Source organism: Nerophis ophidion, linkage group LG23 (assembly GCF_033978795.1).
Source record: "Nerophis ophidion isolate RoL-2023_Sa linkage group LG23, RoL_Noph_v1.0, whole genome shotgun sequence".
Taxonomy (NCBI): Eukaryota; Metazoa; Chordata; class Actinopteri; order Syngnathiformes; family Syngnathidae; genus Nerophis; species Nerophis ophidion.
In genome coordinates this window covers 20,954,436-20,962,657 of record NC_084633.1, presented here as the reverse complement: position 1 = coordinate 20,962,657, position 8,222 = coordinate 20,954,436, and positions in this window count along the sequence as shown.

The following is an 8,222-nucleotide window of genomic DNA, read 5'->3' as shown; positions in this document are numbered from 1 at the left end:
GCAAGTCATCAGAATCAGGTAATACACCAACTTATATTCTTGTCTTTGTGAAAGAAAGACATCTATATGTGTTACACATGCTTGTATTATCATTAAACACATTTAACTTGTTTACAAAAATGTCTCTTTCATAAATAAATAAATATAAATGATATATATAAATGAGGTAGATCCCCTCCAGTTGGTCAATTGAAAAGTAGCTCGCCTGCAGAAAAAGTGTGGGCACCCCTGCCATAGGTCATTCTATTGAACTATTTTTGTATGTCTTTTATTCATGTTATGATTAAAGTAAGCTGTAAATAACTCTCAGAAAAATGTAGCTCACATAATTGTTGTCTTTTTAATATTTAATTTAATTCTTGCATTTAATCTTTGTGTACTTTAAGTGTCCTTAATGTATCGTGTACACTTGGGAGTGACTCAGGAGGTAGTTAGTGAATATTTTAGATGTGTGATCCACCTTGTATGTAAAACTGCACATCACTGTCTTAAGAACGGAACTCGTTCATAAACAAAGGACCGCCTTTATAATGCTCACCTGCCCCGGCAACAGGTGAGCATTATACATGAACAAGATCATTTTACATTTAAAATAAGATATATAAGTTGTATAAGATATATAAGTTGGGGGTCCCCGCTCCATCCCTACTTTTGTTTGGGTGCCCTTCTCATGCAGGACAATGTTGACACCCCTGACAGTACTACTCACAGCCACCAGGGGGCTTAACATTGACATTATGTTATGATGCTATGATATGCTATTATGTATTGATCAGAGTTAATCAATCATTACATTTGAACTTATCCTAAATATTAAAATTATTTCTTACATGTGTTACAAATTAATTAAATCGTTGCACTAGTATGACATTTAGTTTATCATATAAAGATTATACAAAAACCTGAAAATGTTTTACTGGATATAAAATATAGTAAATATAATTGTGTGTAATTATAAGATGGAAATGATAGTCCTAAATATATAAATACATTGATATTAAAAATGGTACTTTTTACAGTAGAAAGAATATGAAAAATTTTCTTTTATTTGGTGTTTTATTGTGTGCACTTACTTAATGAACACTTAGTCTTTTGAGTACATTATACTTGCATACTTTCTGTACACTTAGTCTTTCGAGTACATTATACTTGCATACTTACTGTACACTTAGTCATGAGTACATTATACTTGCATACTTTCTGCACACTTAGTCTTGAGTACATTATCCTTGGATGCTTTCTATACACTTAGTCTTTTGAGTACATTATACTTGCATACTTTCTGCACACTTAGTCTTGAGTACATTCTACTTGCATACTTTCTGTACACTTAGTCTTTTGAGTACATTATACTTGCATACTTTCTGCACACTTAGTCTTTTGAATACATTATACTTGCATACTTTCTGTACATTTAGTCTTGAGTACATTATACTTTTTGTACACTTAGTCTTTTGAGTACATTATACTTGCATACTTTCTGTACACTTAGTCTTTTGAGTACATTATACTTGCATACTTTCCGTACACTTAATCTTTTGAGTACATTATACTTGCATACTTTCTGAACACTTAGTCTTTTGAGTACATTATACTTGCATACTTTCTGAACACTTAGTCTTTTGAATACATTATACTTGCATACTTTCTGCACACTTAGTCTTTTGAGTACATTATACTTGCATACTTTCTGCACACTTAGTCTTTTGAGTACATTATACTTGCATACTTTCTGAACACTTAGTCTTTTGAATACATTATACTTGCATACTTTCTGCACACTTAGTCTTGAGTACATTCTACTTGCATACTTTCTGTACACTTAGTCTTTTGAGTACATTATACTTGCATACTTTCTGCACACTTAGTCTTGAGTACATTCTACTTGCATACTTTCTGTACACTTAGTCTTTTGAGTACATTATACTTGCATACTTTCTGCACACTTAGTCTTTTGAATACATTATTCTTGCATACTTTCTGTACATTTAGTCTTGAGTACATTATACTTTTTGTACACTTAGTCTTTTGAGTACATTATACTTGCATACTTTCTGTACACTTAGTCTTTTGAGTACATTATACTTGCATACTTTCCGTACACTTAATCTTTTGAGTACATTATACTTGCATACTTTCTGAACACTTAGTCTTTTGAGTACATTATACTTGCATACTTTCTGAACACTTAGTCTTTTGAATACATTATACTTGCATACTTTCTGCACACTTAGTCTTGAGTACATTCTACTTGCATACTTTCTGTACACTTAGTCTTTTGAGTACATTATACTTGCATACTTTCTGCACACTTAGTCTTGAGTACATTCTACTTGCATACTTTCTGTACACTTAGTCTTTTGAGTACATTATACTTGCATACTTTCTGCACACTTAGTCTTTTGAATACATTATACTTGCATACTTTCTGTACATTTAGTCTTGAGTACATTATACTTTTTGTACACTTAGTCTTTTGAGTACATTATACTTGCATACTTTCTGTACACTTAGTCTTTTGAGTACATTATACTTGCATACTTTCTGCACTTAGTCTTTTGAGTACATTATACTTGCATACTTTCTGAACACTTAGTCTTTTGAGTACATTATACTTGCATACTTTCTGAACACTTAGTCTTTTGAGTACATTATACTTGCATACTTTCTGAACACTTAGTCTTTTGAGTACATTATACTTGCATACTTTCTGTACACTTAGTCTTTTGAGTACATTATACTTGCATACTTTCTGAACACTTAGTCTTTTGAGTACATTATACTTGCATACTTTCTGAACACTTAGTCTTTTGAGTACATTATACTTGCATACTTTCTGAACACTTAGTCTTTTGAGTACATTATACTTGCATACTTTCTGAACACTTAGTCTTTTGAATACATTATACTTGCATACTTTCTGCACACTTAGTCTTGAGTACATTCTACTTGCATACTTTCTGTACACTTAGTCTTTTGAGTACATTATACTTGCATACTTTCTGCACACTTAGTCTTGAGTACATTCTACTTGCATACTTTCTGTACACTTAGTCTTTTGAGTACATTATACTTGCATACTTTCTGCACACTTAGTCTTTTGAATACATTATTCTTGCATACTTTCTGTACATTTAGTCTTGAGTACATTATACTTTTTGTACACTTAGTCTTTTGAGTACATTATACTTGCATACTTTCTGTACACTTAGTCTTTTGAGTACATTATACTTGCATACTTTCCGTACACTTAATCTTTTGAGTACATTATACTTGCATACTTTCTGAACACTTAGTCTTTTGAGTACATTATACTTGCATACTTTCTGAACACTTAGTCTTTTGAATACATTATACTTGCATACTTTCTGCACACTTAGTCTTGAGTACATTCTACTTGCATACTTTCTGTACACTTAGTCTTTTGAGTACATTATACTTGCATACTTTCTGCACACTTAGTCTTGAGTACATTCTACTTGCATACTTTCTGTACACTTAGTCTTTTGAGTACATTATACTTGCATACTTTCTGCACACTTAGTCTTTTGAATACATTATACTTGTATACTTTCTGTACATTTAGTCTTGAGTACATTATACTTTTTGTACACTTAGTCTTTTGAGTACATTATACTTGCATACTTTCTGTACACTTAGTCTTTTGAGTACATTATACTTGCATACTTTCTGCACTTAGTCTTTTGAGTACATTATACTTGCATACTTTCTGAACACTTAGTCTTTTGAGTACATTATACTTGCATACTTTCTGAACACTTAGTCTTTTGAGTACATTATACTTGCATACTTTCTGAACACTTAGTCTTTTGAGTACATTATACTTGCATACTTTCTGTACACTTAGTCTTTTGAGTACATTATACTTGCATACTTTCTGAACACTTAGTCTTTTGAGTACATTATACTTGCATACTTTCTGAACACTTAGTCTTTTGAGTACATTATACTTGCATACTTTCTGAACACTTAGTCTTTTGAGTACATTATACTTGCATACTTTCTGAACACTTAGTCTTTTGAGTACATTATACTTGCATACTTTCTGTACACTTAGTCTTTTTTTGCGTTGTCCAGTCATCACATTTATTTTCCCGTTATAGACATACTGTACTTGCCAATCTTGAGACCTCCGATTTCGGGAGGTGGGGGGCGTGGTCGGGGTGGGGCGGGGGGTGGTTGGGGGCTCGGTTAAGAGGGGAGGGGTATATTTACAGCTAAATTCACCAAGTCAAGTATTTCATATAGGTGTGTATATATATATATATATATATATTAAGAAATACTTGAATTCCACTGTTCATTTATTTACACACACATAACACTCATCTACTCATTGTTGAGTTAAGGGTTGAATTGTCCATCCTTGTTTTTCTAACCATATGCATGTACAGTAGATGGCAGTATTGTCCTGTTTAAGAGTGTCACAACATTGCTGTTTACAGCAGACTAACTGCTTTACAGTAAACGAAAACGGACTGCTGTTGTTGTGTGTTGTTACCGGCCTGGGAGGACGTTAAGGAAACCACCTAACAATAAACCCACATAAGAAACCAAGAAGTCGCTCTCGATCATTCTACAGTTATAACGTCATTGGGCAGGCACTCCGTTTATATTGTGGGAAAGCGGACGTGAAAACAGGCTGTCGACATGTCACTCGGGTCCGCATGGAGCTGGAGGGGGCGCGGAGAAAATTTGTCCCGGGAGGTTTTCGGGAGAGGCGCGGAATTTCCGGAGTCTCCCGGAAAATCTGGGAGGGTCGGCAAGTATGGTTATAGGATACTTTAAAGGTTTTCAAGTATTTCATATAGGTGTGTGTGTATATGTATATATATATATATATATATATATATATATATATATACATATATATATATAAGAAATACTTGAATTTCAGTGTTCATTTATTTACACATTTACACACACATAACAGTCATCTACTCATTGTTGAGTTAAGGGTTGAATTGTCCATCCTTGTTTTTCTAACCATATGCATGTACGGAAAATCTGGGAGGGTCGGCAAGTATGGTTATAGAGTACTTTCAAGTACGGTTATAGAGTACTTTCAAGTACGGTTATAGAGTACTTTCAAGTACGGTTATAGAGTACTTTCAAGTACGGTTATAGAGTACTTTCAAGTACGGTTATAGAGTACTTTCAAGTACGGTTATAGAGTACTTTCAAGTACGGTTATAGAGTACTTTCAAGTACGGTTATAGAGTACTTTCAAGGTTGTTGCATAGCTGTTTGTGTTCGTGTGGAACTGGGAACTATCAAGCTGGTGGCTATTTATTGCTGCCACAGCTAACATTAGCCTTAGCATTTAGATTTGAGCATGGAAAGTCAGCTGGTAGTTCAGCAGCGTGGGTGGATAATCCCTGGTCTTTGAGCTCACACCAGCGAGTGAAAGCCGGGGCAATGTTGATCCTTGACTGTCCTTTCATCCCAGTAGCCTCACCTTTTCTGTCTCAACAAAACTTTATTTTTTTTCCCGCTTCTTCCATGTAATTGCAGTCTTTTTAACGAACGGGCAAAGGTGGAGTGATGTATGTCGTAAAGCTTTGGGTTTCATGGCGTGGTGGCGACTTACATGTGACTGTGGGTGATTTGTGAAGCATGACGGGATGTGTGTGTGTGTGTGTGTGTGTGTGTGTGTGCGCGCGTGTGTGTGTGTGTGTGTGTGCGTGTGTGTGTGTGTGTGTGTGTGTGTGTGTGTGTGTGTGTGTGTGTGTGTGTGTGACATTGCAGATGTCTGAGGTGGCGGCCTGCCTGTTAAGACGGGCTTTGCAAGGCAGGCGATGGTAAGAATCCAACTGGCTGCTGTGTCTGGTTTGCTTGCATGTGTGTGTGTCGCTGCAGGTGTTGACTTTGCACGTGTACTCATGCAGTCCTGCTCAACAGTGGACATACACCTGTAAAGAACATAATGTCATGGCTGTCTTGAGTTTCCAAATATTTCTACATTTTTTTTGTGATAGAGTGATGGGAGCACATACTTGTTGGTCACAGAAACATTCATGAAGTTTGGTTCTTTTATGAATTTATTATGGCTCTACTGAAAATGTGAGGGTCAAAAGTATACATACAGCAATGTTAATATTTGCTTACATGTCCCTTGGCAAGTTTACCTGCAAGAAGCCACTTTTGGTAGTCATCCACAAGCTTCTGATGGAATTTTTGACCACAAAATTGGTGCACTTCAGCTAAACGTGTTGCTTTTCTGACATGGACTTGTTTCTTCGGCATTGTCCACACATTTAAGTCAGAAGGCCTTTCGAAAACCTTCATTTAGCCTGATTTAGCCATTCCTTTACCACTTTTGACGTGCGTTTGGGGTCATTGTCCCAGAATTGAGCTGTTTGGCCACAATACCCGGCAATATGTTTGGAGGAGAAAAGGAGAGGCCTTTAATCCCAGGAACAACATGGCCACCAACAAAGATAAACCAGAGTCTGGTCTACAATGTCAATTAACCATTCAGAATGAAAACGGTAGTTAACAGGAACAAGTCTTGCAAAGTCTTAACTTTCCTCCAGAAGGTAGGTAGGTAGATAGATAGATGGATAGATAGATAGATAGATGGATGGATAGATAGATAGGTCTTTATTGTCTTTGCACAAGTACAACGAAACCTTGTTTTCAGCACAAATCCGTTGAAGATTAGACAAACAAACAGTGTGTTGGCTTACAGAACAAGAACGCTGATGGATCGCCGTCCCGTAAAAAGATGTGAAAAAGGTCAAACGCTGGGGAAGGATGAGTAAAAAAATACAATCTAGACTAGGGGTCGGGAACCTTTTTGGCTGAGAGAGCCATGAAAGCAAAAATTAGAAAATGTATTCTCGTGAGAACCATATAATGTCTTTTTTAACACTGAATACAACTAAATGCGTGCATTTTTAAGTAAGACCAACATTTTTAGAGTATAATAAGTCTCGTATTCTTTTTAATAACATTGTTATTCTAAAAGTTAACCAATGATAAATATAAAACTTCTTACCATTAATGCAACAAGTGCGATAGAAAACGGATGGTTGGATTAAAATGCATGTGAATGTTTTATAATGTGAACATTATTTTTAACACTGTGATTACCAGCGGAATTATTCATTACTTATCGTGTTAAGCAATGTCAGCTGACATTTATCTGAGAGCCAGATCTGGTTCCCTACCCCTGATCTAGACTGGACTCCTGAGGGGGCCCAGTCTGGAGTGGGGAAAAAAAGCTCCATAGCAAAGCACATATACATATTACAACATACATCTCCAGATTTCTAGCAACAGAGGGAAGGGAGTTCAGGGTCATGGTGGTAGGCTGCAGCACTCAGGCGCTGACCATCCATTCATCACCCCTATGGGATTTGTTATCTTTGGTGTTATCTTTGTCCATGTGATGTCTGTCAGATGAAACAAAAATTGAGCTGTTTGGCCAAAAGTGAGGCCTTTAATCCCAGGAACACCATTTCTACTGTCAAGCATGGTGGTGGTAGTATTATGCTTTGGGCCTGTTTGGCCGCCAATGCAACTGGTACTTTACAGAGAGTAAATGCGACAATGAAAAAGGAGGATTACCACCAAATTCTTCAGGACAAGCTAAAATCATCAGCCCGGAGGTTGGGTCTTGGTTTGGACCCCAAACACACGTCAAAAGTGGTAAATCAGGCTAGAACAGGGGTAGGGAATCTATGGCTCTAGAGCCAGATGTGGCTCTTTTGATGACTGCATCTGGCTCTCAGATAAATCTGAGCTGACATTGCTTAGGACGATAAGTCATGAATAATTCCGCTGGTGATCACGATGTTAAAAATAACGTTCAAAATATAAAACATTCTCATGCATTTTAATCCATCCATCTGTTTTCTACGGCACCTGTTCAAGAAATACCAATGTTAGTAAAAAGAATTAGAGACTTATTCTACTCTAAAAATGTTGGTCTTACTTAAAAATGCACACATTTAGTTGTATTCAGTGTTAAAAAATATGATATGGCTCTCACGGAAATACATTTTGAAATATTTGGCTTTCATGGCTCTCTCAGCCAAAAAGGTTCCCGACCCCTGGGCTAGAATTAAGCTTTTAGCATGGCCTTCCCAAAGTCCTGACTTAAACGTGTGGACAATGCTGAAGAAACAAGTCCTGTCAGAAAAGCAACACATTTAGCTAAAGTGCACCAATTTTGTGGTCAAAAATTCCATCAGAAG